This window comes from Pogona vitticeps, chromosome 4 (genome assembly GCF_051106095.1).
Source record: "Pogona vitticeps strain Pit_001003342236 chromosome 4, PviZW2.1, whole genome shotgun sequence".
Taxonomy (NCBI): domain Eukaryota; kingdom Metazoa; phylum Chordata; class Lepidosauria; order Squamata; family Agamidae; genus Pogona; species Pogona vitticeps.
The window spans coordinates 72,490,605-72,501,594 of NC_135786.1; the positions used below are offsets into that span (position 1 = coordinate 72,490,605).

The 10,990-nt window shown below is 40.5% G+C and overlaps 1 protein-coding gene and 1 long non-coding RNA gene across 6 annotated transcripts in view; one reads left to right on the top strand and one right to left on the bottom strand.

Moving 5' to 3' along the window:
* Positions 1 to 10,990, bottom strand: part of DAB1 (DAB adaptor protein 1) — a 790,680-nt gene that overhangs the window by 530,181 nt on the left and 249,509 nt on the right. The window lies entirely within an intron of this gene.
* The window catches only part of LOC144589063 (uncharacterized), a 437,419-nt gene that overhangs the window by 374,379 nt on the left and 52,050 nt on the right, over positions 1 to 10,990 (top strand). The gene's annotated exons all lie outside the window — the stretch shown is intronic.

Here is a 10,990-nt window from a genome sequence, read left to right on the forward strand (position 1 = left end):
ATTTTTACTGTATGGCATTTGGGATAACTATGTGTTTTTAACAAGAGGTCTAATGTGAATGAGAGAAAGCATAATAACCTGGTGTGTTCAGAAATCATCTACCCTAAGTTATTAAAAATAATTTCTAGCTTTACCTCCTATCAGTATAGATAATTATAAGTGCTTTCTGTTGTTTCCACACATATTGGCCAAGATCCAGAGGTATCCTTTGGCAGACAACACCAATGGAATCTGAACCACTTTTCTCTCACTGACTGATGTTTCACAGCCCTCCAGAAAACATTTTGAGGGAAGAGTGTCAGTAAACACCATTGTCTCCGGGCCATTGTTTGAGAACAAAAGAAAGGTGCCACAACAATTATTTATTTGAAATATTTTTACTCTACCTTCCTCCTTTAAAAAAGCACCTAAGGCAGCTTACATCACTAAAAGGTAACACATAAAGCTAAAAACAGTAAATATATACATACTAAAAAGCATCAAACAAATACCACACTAAAAAAAGGGTAAACAAAAACAACACAAAAATGGCATTTAAAGGTACAATCCATTAAAATGCCTCACTGCACAGCCAGTCACTAAAGGAAAGCTTGCCTGAAGAGAAAGGTCTTTGTCCTTGTGGAAAGACAGCAAAGATGGGGCCAGCCTGGCCTCCTGTGGGAGTGAGTTCCAAAGTCTAGGAGCAGCAACAGAGAAGGCCCTCTTCCCTGTTCCCACAAAATACACCTGTGAAGGTGGTGGCACTGAGAGAAAGGCCTCCCCTGATGGACTTAATACCTGGGCAGGCTCATAAAGGCAAACATGTTCCTCAAGATAGCTTGGACCCAAGCTGTTTAGGACTTTATAGGTTAGAACCAGCACTTTGAATTGTGTTCAGAAATTGATCAGCAGCCACTGTACCTGCTGTAATGGGGTGTGGGTGAGTGTTACATAATCCCTGTGATTAGCCCCAGTCAGCAATATTTAGCTGCCACATTTTGAACCTGCTGAAATTTCCAAACACATTCCAGAGGCAGTCCCATACAGAGCATGTTAAAGTAATCCAGCTGGGATGTAACTAAGGCAGGTGTCATTGTGGTCAAACCAGACCTCTCCAGGAACAGGTGTGGCTGATGCACTAGTTTTAATTGTGCAAATGCACTCCTAGCCACTGCCAAAACTTGGGCATCCAGTCTCAGAGATAGAGCATATGTTTTGTGCATCTAAGGGAGACCTGGAGCCACTTTGTGTAGAGAGGGAAAAGCTAGAATAGCGTGACTCAATGCAGCATCCTACATTCTTAAAACAAGTAAAGATTGACTGGGAGAACAAACATCATCATTACGGATTCCTAACATCTGCAGCAAGGATTAGGTGAACAAGACAAGGGCACAGCTTTGGAAAAACACTGCACTGTTTAACTGCATCTTTGCATTTTCATTGGGGTTGTGGGGGGGACATAGCATTGATTTCCTAGCTGCCACCTCTTTGATCAATTGATTCCACAAAATCTTCAGTTTAGCGGTATAAAGTGTTTCCAATTAGAAAAGCCTCACCACTCTATTGTCTGGGAGTGCCTACGATTTCCTATCACACATAAGCAAATCAAAATGTAAATCTACATGTAAACCAGCAGCTGAGGAACTCTGGCTTGTCAGTTTGATGCTGGTTTGAACAGACGAGGGCATCCAGTGGCAGCTGCCTTTCAACCTACACGTGGAACGTAATCGGCCGAAAGGCAAATAGAATAGACAACATGGTTCAAAGCACCCAGGGCTCTCCGACCTTTATGAAGAAGAGATACTAGCATATATTGATGCTGCCACAAACACAGGACACAGCCATTGCCACAATAGATGAGAGCAGCAGTCTGTCTTGTACAGCAACATGCCTCTGACAGCAGTCAGCGCAAGATGCTTCGTTGGAAGTGCCTAGTTATGGAAAAACACGATTAGAATGGAGCTTTCTCTCCATCATTAGGGCTCATTTTACAGACTGTAGCAGACTCTTCCATTTTTTCTAACCCAGGCAAAACTTTGTTACTGAGCCATTGTGTGGCCTGTGGCCAAAATCGCATTGGTGATTTAAGCATACATTGATTTAATAGAGTAACTCATTGTAGCAAATTGCTGCTAACTAATCAGCACCAGTTGTGGCATTAGGTGTGTGTCCAATTGCACAACAGGCAACTTCCTAGTAATGTGACCAGCACGGTGTTAGTGGTAATTTGCCATACTGAGTTACATTCTTTAACTCACACACACATAAATCACCAACAAGTTTTAATGTTGGTGCTAATTTGATTTACAGATTTTAAAAAAAGGAAACAGTGACATATTTTACCTTTAATTGTTTTACATTTTAAGAAAATGAGACACACACACAGACAGGGGGGCATGAAAAAAGACATAGGGTCCATAGGGTGTTGTGAATAGAGGGAGAAAGAGGAGCTACAGAATGAGAAACAGCCTTTCCAGAATATTTTGCAGCCTTAGCAGTCTGGAACACATTTTTGCTCCTCCTCCAATTCTTTCGTCTATTCTCAGGTATTTTGAAACAGCAAGACATGTGCTTGTGTACTTCCCTGATCAACAGAGCTGATTCCCAATACATAAGCTTAACTCTGCACTTATATAGAGATGGACACAAATCAGAAAAATGTTGATTCATTTTGACTGATGAATCAAGGTTGATGAATAATGAATTACGAATTTACTCTTTTTTGGATGAATCAATGAATCAATTTGTCAATTCAATTTTTCCCCTTTAGAATGCTATAAGATGCCCCTCTCAAGCACCTAGAAACACTGGATTTGCAGGGAATCTTCCTCTGACTCTCCTGTACTAGCCTTGCATGTTTTGTGAAGTTTAGTTTTTGGATATCCAAGTTATACAGCCTAGACACCAAAAATCACAGAGTTGCTTCTCCTAGCTCTCCTCTACAATCTCTCCAAGAATGGTGAAGATTGGGTTTCAGACATACAAATTATACAGAAAGTGGGTCCCCCCCCCCCAGGAAAGTGTCTTTTAGCAGCTGGCTTGAAAAAAACTCAATCTTCACTAACCTTGGTGGGATTATAAAGGCAAGACAGGGGAAACTTCCCTGCAATTTTGGTGTCTCTAGGTGCCTTTGGGGATGCTTTATAGCCAGATAACAAATCAAAAATCACTAAAAATTCAGATTTGTGATTTGTGATTCGTCAGAGGCATTAATTTGTACAAATATGAATCAACAAATTAGTGATTGTTGAATGAATTTAGTGATTATCTTTTTAATTCGTGCCCATCTCTACTTATCAACTTTGCAGAAAGTCTCTTTGAGATGGATGGGCCTTACTTCAGGGCAAATTCATTCTCATCACAGGAGTAAGTTTCATTGAATCCAATCAGACTTCCTTCAGAGAGAATTAGTTACAGATATCATATCTAGAACTGTTCTGGAAATGGTCAAGTGTCAAAAACACTTGCCTATGTATCTTTGGCAAAACCCAAAGAGGAAAATAACAAAAAATTAAAAAGACAAAAACCTTATGGAACCTTAAAGACTAACTGGTATATTTTAATGTGCGATTTTGTGGACAAGTTCACTTCTTCAGACATATGATGTAAAATATAGAGTTCACACAGTAAAACATTCGTGCCCTGCTTTAAGACACATGGTGTATAGCTGCAATTCACACATGCAATAATGTATAACCTATGTTTGGTGCTCCTTTCTTTTGAAGTCTGGTTTTGTAAACATTCCCACAAGAGAATGTTTTCTGTATCTTGTTAAGTTTTCCATAACAATGGCCAGCTTGAATGTTGATGGCACCACTGCTAGCTGTCAATATGGTTTGCAGGTCCTCCTCAAGAGCTCATTGCCTTTCTCAAAAAGACACCAAGCAAAACAAAATCCCAGAACTGGAGGTTTGTGGCTGTTTTAATTTGTTAACCACTTCTCATTCAAACACAAAACAGCTATCATAGCTGTGTTTTGACCAGTCTCTTTAAAAGCTACAGTTTTCAACATAACTTTTACAAAGCTACAGTCTATAATTTTCAGTAGTTTAAGCAGTGCAATTGAAATGCATTTATCATTATGTATATGCCTGGAAATAATGAAACTTACAGAATGCTGAATGTATGGACATGTAATTTCTCCCATGATTTAGGGGGATTTCAGGACTTGGGGGACTCATTTGAATGTAAGCCGAACCAAAAGAAAAGAAAGGGACAATCTAATCAAAAAGACTCTTCATTCTTTCCCCCAAAAAACCTGGTGGGAGTCTGATCTACCCACCCAGTTTAACAACCCACAATTGCAGTGGGAGCTCTCTTAAAACCACCTTCTTGTCCCATCTTTCACCAACAAGAATAAAACAGAGGGTTTCTCTGTTACCCCCAAAGCCTTCCCTTGTTATCCTGATACTTTGTAGATACTTCACAGCCTTGTCATGAAAGAGATTGTGTAAAAGTAAAGCATCTGAAGTATTTGCTATTGTTTCTCAGCTCAGTGAAATCGGTGTGTTCATTAGCAGGAGACCTCACAATTGTGTGCTCTTGCTCCCACCATCTGTGACTGAAAACAATTTCTTTGGCCCTTTGAAGTCCAGCCAGCACACAATATTGTTCTGAACAAATCTTTTTATCTTTATCCTTCTCTTCCCAGGATTTTAAAAAAGAAGATTCTCTTTGTCAAACTTTTTCCAGCATAAGCCAATCTTAATGAGGCACCTGTTTCACAAAACCTGGGCAGGCTGAGTTTTTCCTTCCCCCAAAAAAGAAGAAAACTACTGTTTAATTGCTTTTTATCTGTGTTTTTACATACACCTAAGGTGCTGCAATAAAATCATTGACAATCTAAGCAGTGTAAGTCCTTGTGTGGATAAAACTAACGGAAAACATTCAGCAGGAACAAACAGAGTGAGCAAGAAACCAAGAGTATGCAAATCCATGTTTTGCTTCTTTTGGTCCCTTTTATTTTGCGGTAATTAGTCATTGGTTTAGATCAGGAAGGACTTCAGTCTTGCAGAATCTGATTTGAAGTTTTTATACTTTTCACCTGAACACTAACCAGAATCTGATGTAAAACACACAGAGTTGGAATGAAAGAATCATGCACCCATTATCAGAACTGAACACGGCTCACAGTCCTTCCACAGGAAAACCCACTCCGAGCCATGCTGACATTTACCTGAAGTCCACCAACAATCTAGAATTCTCACTGAATATACTTTGTTGGCTCTATGTTCTTTTGCAGATTTTTCTGATTGACTGGGTTTGACACTGCAATCCCACACATGCTCTAGCCCCGGGCAGTCATTAAGGAAGAGTATGTACAGTGGGGTCTTGACTTGAGAACTTAATCCGTATTGGAAGGTGGTTCTCAAGTCAAAAAGTTCTCAGGTCAAATCTGCATTTCCCATAGGAATGCCTTGAAAACCATTTGATCCGTATCTGCTCTTTTCCGTCCATAGAAACTAATGGGAAGCTGCTATTCTGCCTTCGACCACTAGAGGGGGATATTTTGTTTCTTTTTTTCTTAGGTCAAGAAAGGTTCAGGGAAGGCAGGGAAAATACAGTCCAGGCAGTACAGTACCAGGCAGTCTGAAGACTGTCTCCCAATCCACTCTCTAAACGCTGGGAGGAGTGAGGAAGCAGACAGGCACCCTTTTCACTGGCCAACAGTTAACTGAAAGTTCAAATTTTGCACTTTCCCTGCCTCCCACGTGGGTTTTTTTCAGTTCTTAACTCAAATCTAAGTATGTAAGTCAAGTCAATATTTTCCTATGAGAGTGGTTCTTAAGTCAAAATGTTCTTAACTCAAGCCGTTCTTAAGTCAAGACCCCACTGTACCCATCTGTATTGAACAGAGTATGCTAGCTCCAACCCCTCCATCACTGTGTGGAACATGTAAATAACAACATCCCAAAGGGGGATAACTGTTCTACTCCATGTGAGTAGATTCTGGGGATCCTGCACTCAAACAGAGAAACCACCCAGTACAGCAGCCTCCTCCTCTTCAGATATTTACATGTTCAGTGCAATGGAGAGGGTGGGGGCTAATACACTCTTCCTGACAAATTTGGAGTCTACATATTTCCTTAATGACCAAATAGGGTTTCTGTGCCATTAATAACAGTTATTATTGGGTTTCTTGGAATTTCACCCGTATTCCTGTCCTAATGTCTTTCCTTAACAGATTAGAAAACATTCTTCCCCTTCTCACACAGAAATTCTTCCCACCTAGAAATTTTCCATAACATATGCATGTATTTGTGCACTTTTCTTAAGATACACATTTGGCACATTTCCCCATGGATGGAAGCATGTTTGTGCACATTTTTCAACTGTTTGCATTGTAACTATTTGCATTTTTAAACATGAATACAAGATATGTACACAAAATACAGTAGAATTCTTGCAAATATGCATATTCGTGAGGAAAGGTACATTTTATCTTGCAGCAAGTCTTGGGAGGTGATAAATACATTGTGCAACACACAGTGTTGATGAGAATCTCAAACCCACTAAAATGTTCCTTTGTCTCTTAGGATTAATTCCCTTTGTCTTCTTGGGTGCTGTTCCTTCTACCATATGGAGCAGGACATAAGCATCTGTTCATGAGCAGAAGCCCTGTTTCTTTTCAGAAATCTTTCAGTAGCTTTCTTGGGGCTCTCAGTTTTTGAAGCTTCCAAAGCCTTGCCTGTTTATAGGCATTTTATTAAGAAGGCAGGGAATACTTCTTATGCTCCTCCCCAGTTGGAAATATCACAATAGAGATCTGACAGGGTTGAGTGGCAATCATACAGTAGCAAACTGTGATCACCATAACCTATTTTGTACAAACACTTTACTTTAAAAATTACCTCAGTAAAATCGAGTTAACAAAATGTGCCATTTTTAAAATGTTAATGTTGTTCTTTTTGCATACATAAAATCTTTCTCTTGCTCTGATGAAATCTGTTTTTGAAAGCATTTCCCGGTATTTTTACTTCTCTTTCTCTAACATTAATGGCTTTTGTGGGCTGCCCTTATCTTCCCCCGTGAGCCTTACCTGACTGAGTATTTGTGTCTCACTGCCTTCCCTCTCTATTTCTTAACCTCAGGTCTTTGAACAGTTTCTTCTGAAACCACCACGTTGGCTGCCTTATTATGCCTTGAATGCTTCCTTGCAATGCACTTCACTAAATTCGTTACTGCCCCCAAATAGGACTTCCTAAAAGTGAGTGTTGCTACATTCTGTGATCCCGTCCCCTGCTATGCTGTATTCATGGAGCTTTTATCTCTGGTTTTCATTTCCTTCTTTTCTTCGTGGTTGAGCAAACCCCGTCCTGTACAATTTCCCCAGCTGTATCTACAAAGGCACTGAACTTGATACAGATATGGCACATTTTGCTGTAGTTACCAATCCATTATCCAGTAAGTGGTTCTTCTATTGCTCACTTCAGGTTTCCATCTCAACACTTCATTGAACCTTCACCTCCCCCAACACTGTCTCTGCCTAAGCTAACAAATTAGTTGCAACACACAATGCATTTAATATACTTCTTCATACATGACTAGGCAACTCTAAATAGTTCTATATAGTTCAGTCTCTAGCAGTTGATTGAACCCTGGGTAGGAGTGCATGACCAACTAAAAGGAGTGTTAGGGAAATATGCAAATAATACACATGTAGAATCTATAGCTTTTCTCTTCAGGCAAGCTTTCCCTCAGTAACTGGTTGCCTGAGTGTGATTTTCAAATGGATAGTTGTGCCTTGCTGCTTTAAATGTGTTGTTGGTGTTGCTTTGGTTTACCACATTTTAGTGTGAATTTTGTTTGGTCCTTTTTCATATTTATGTACTTACTGTTTTCAGCTGTAAATACTGTATTTTAATGATGTAAGCTACCTTGGGTCATTTTTAAGGAGAAAGGTGGGGTAATTTATTTATAATGGTGAGCCTCGTGGCGCAGTGGTTAAAACGCTGTACTGCAAGCTAAAAAACTGTGCTCACGACCTGGGGTTCAAATCCTAGGTAGCCAGCTCAAGGTTGACTCAGCCTTCCATCCTTCCGAGGTCGGTAAAATGAGTACCCAGCTTGCTGGGGGAGGGCAATGTGTAGCCTGTATAATTAAAAATTGTAAACCGCCTAGAGAGTGCTTGTAGCGCTATGGGGCGGTATATAAGTCCAATAAATAAATAAATAAAAATAATAATTAAGTGAAGCTTGGTTACAAGCTACAGCAGCATGTATAACAAGCAAGCAAGAAAGCACAGGAATCCTGTTAGAATTGGCTTCCTTGCTATCTCTTCTGAATAATTATAATTATGCCTGTTCAAGGCATGGTTTGGCTCATTGCTCTACAACTACTATTTCCTAAAGACACCTACGAAATTGTTCAGCAGGATTCAGCAGAGATGAAAAAAATGTTTTTCTTTCTCTTTGTTCTTCTTTTTTAAATACAGTTCTCAGAATCTCAGAGCCAACATCACAGCTAGCCACTTATAAGGTTCTTTGGAACAAGTAACTATCTTCCTTTAAAAACAGAGTGCAGCTTTGAAGATCAATCAAAGCTGTAAAACACTTTGCAAACTTCATCTGCTAGATAAATAAAATACTAAGATCAGGATCTTACTGTGCAAGACAGTTCACACTTTCTGGTCTGCAATTTTTGCAATTCAAGCAATGAGGCAACCCAGATCTTGTGGCCCAAGTGGAAGTTGTATTATCTCTGGGATTATCTCTACATGTGCAATAGCAAGTAGCAGTGATCCCATGTTTCTACAGTGGGGTGGGCTTCTTATTCTGTGGCATTCAATACGATCTTGACTTTGGGTGAAGTCCTTGTAGGGTTTGTGGTAATCCTACTATAGAGCTTCTTTTTCTTCAATCAGCAAATTGTCAAAGCCCTGCCTAAACAAGAAGGTGGTTACATGCTCGCAGAAGGACATCAGAAAAAGAGCCAGCCTATTTGTTATAAATGCAAGATAGTGTTCTTTTTGAAGACCCAGATTTGTTTCTTCTGTAATGGCTCTGACTCCTATAAATACTCTAATATCTACAAAGTAAGCCAGAATGTGGCCCTTAGATAATGATCCCTCTCTTTATTTTAGAGTCATGTCACATGTCACAATATTAAGTCTTGAAAGCTTTACAGCTTTCATGCACATTTGTATACTTTCCAATGTCAATGTTACTCATGAGAAGAGTCTTGTTAGTTTGACCAGCATCACAAGCTTCACAGAAATTCCACTGAACCAAGTTCAACAGTTATAGACTTATTTCTTGAAGATTGCAGGAGTCCTGACAAAAACTATTCTACCCTCCAGGAATAACAGACACTAATTATCATTGACAGAGTGAGAGATTATAAGAATATAATCAATTGATGTTCTCTCTGTCAAGCTCTTTGCTTAGTAGCAGGGGTCATTCCTTATCAGAGAATTTCCCTTCCAGACAAGTCAAGAACAATTATTTTGTATTAAATACTGTCAAACAACTATGGTCCATGTGGGCTTCAAGCAGCACTCTGATTATCTCACCTGGTCTCTTTAGTGTGTCAGTAATGAATATGAATGGCCATATTAGCTATATTTTTGTGCAACAGAAAAAGGGTGTTCCACATTTTCCCAGCTACTTAAATGCTGAACTATGTCAACAACTAACTAATTAACTATAAACTCATTTCAGACCAGATTTTTCAGATCAGAATAGTTTTGTTTTATTGACTGATTGATTGACTGATTGATTGATTCATTCATTTAAAATATTTTTACCTCACCATTCTCCTTAAAAAGACTCCTGGTCACTGCCGAAACCTGGGCATCCAGGCTAAGAGATGAATCCAGGGACACCCCCAAACTGCGTACCTGTGTTTTCAGAGGGTGTGTAACCCCATCCAGCACAAGCTGCATCTCTGTTCTTTGATCTGCCTTTAGACTGACCAGGAGCACCTCTATCTTGTCCGAATTACATTTCAGTTTATTTGCCCTCATCAAGTCTTTTACTGATACCAGACACTGATCTAGAGGTGAAACAACTACTTTGGGTTTAGATGGCAATGAGACATAAAGTTGGATGTCATCCACATACTAGTGATACAAAACCCCCAAACTCTGGATAATCTCTCAGCAGTTTTTATGTAGATGCTAAGTAACATAGGAGACAAAAAAGGACCCTAAGGGATCCCACAGGCCAGCAGCCAAGGTGTTGAACAGGACTGTTCTAACACCACCTTCTGAGTTCTCTTCTCCAGGAAGGACTGGAACCACAACGGAACAGTGCTTCCATCCCAAAGAGATGAGACAGAAGGATACAATGGTCAAAGGTATCAAAAGCCACTGAGATATCCAGCAGAACCAACCAGGACACTCTTCCCCTGTCTAGTTCCCAACACAGGTTATCCATCAAGGCAACCAAAGCAGTTTCTGTCCCATAACCAGGCCTGAAACCAGATTGAAATGGATCTAAATTCTAGATAATCGATCTCATCTAGGAACCCCTGAGACTGAGAAGCCACAACCCACTCTAGCACCTTGCCCTAGAATAGAACATTACAGACTGGTTGGTAATTATTGAGTATTGTGAGATCCAAGGAATGTTTTTTTTGCCTGGGAAGGCAGCCCATCTAGGAGAAGGAAAACTCTGATTTCAAACCTCCACTGCCTTGTGGCTATATCCACTTATGGAAAAGGCTTCAGGAGTTAACCTCAAGGCAAAATCCGGAGCCAGAGTCCCGGAGGCAGTTCGTATCATTCTGGCATAGGGTGATTAGCGTGTTTTTGTTGTGAATGTACTCCAGCCACTGCTGCTGGGCCAGGGCTTCTCCGCTGCCATGGGAGACCTCTCAGGGGTCCCCCGCCGCTGCTGATCACCACCTTTGGAGGCCTCCTGGGGCTACTTTGCTGCCATAGGAGATCTCCCGGGGGTCCCCCGCTGCTGCCAATCACTGCCTTCAGGCTTTCCCAGGGGGAAGACCTGGCCTACCCCCTGGGAAAGCCTGAAGGCGGTGATCGGTGGCGGCGGTGAATAGAGATGGGCAC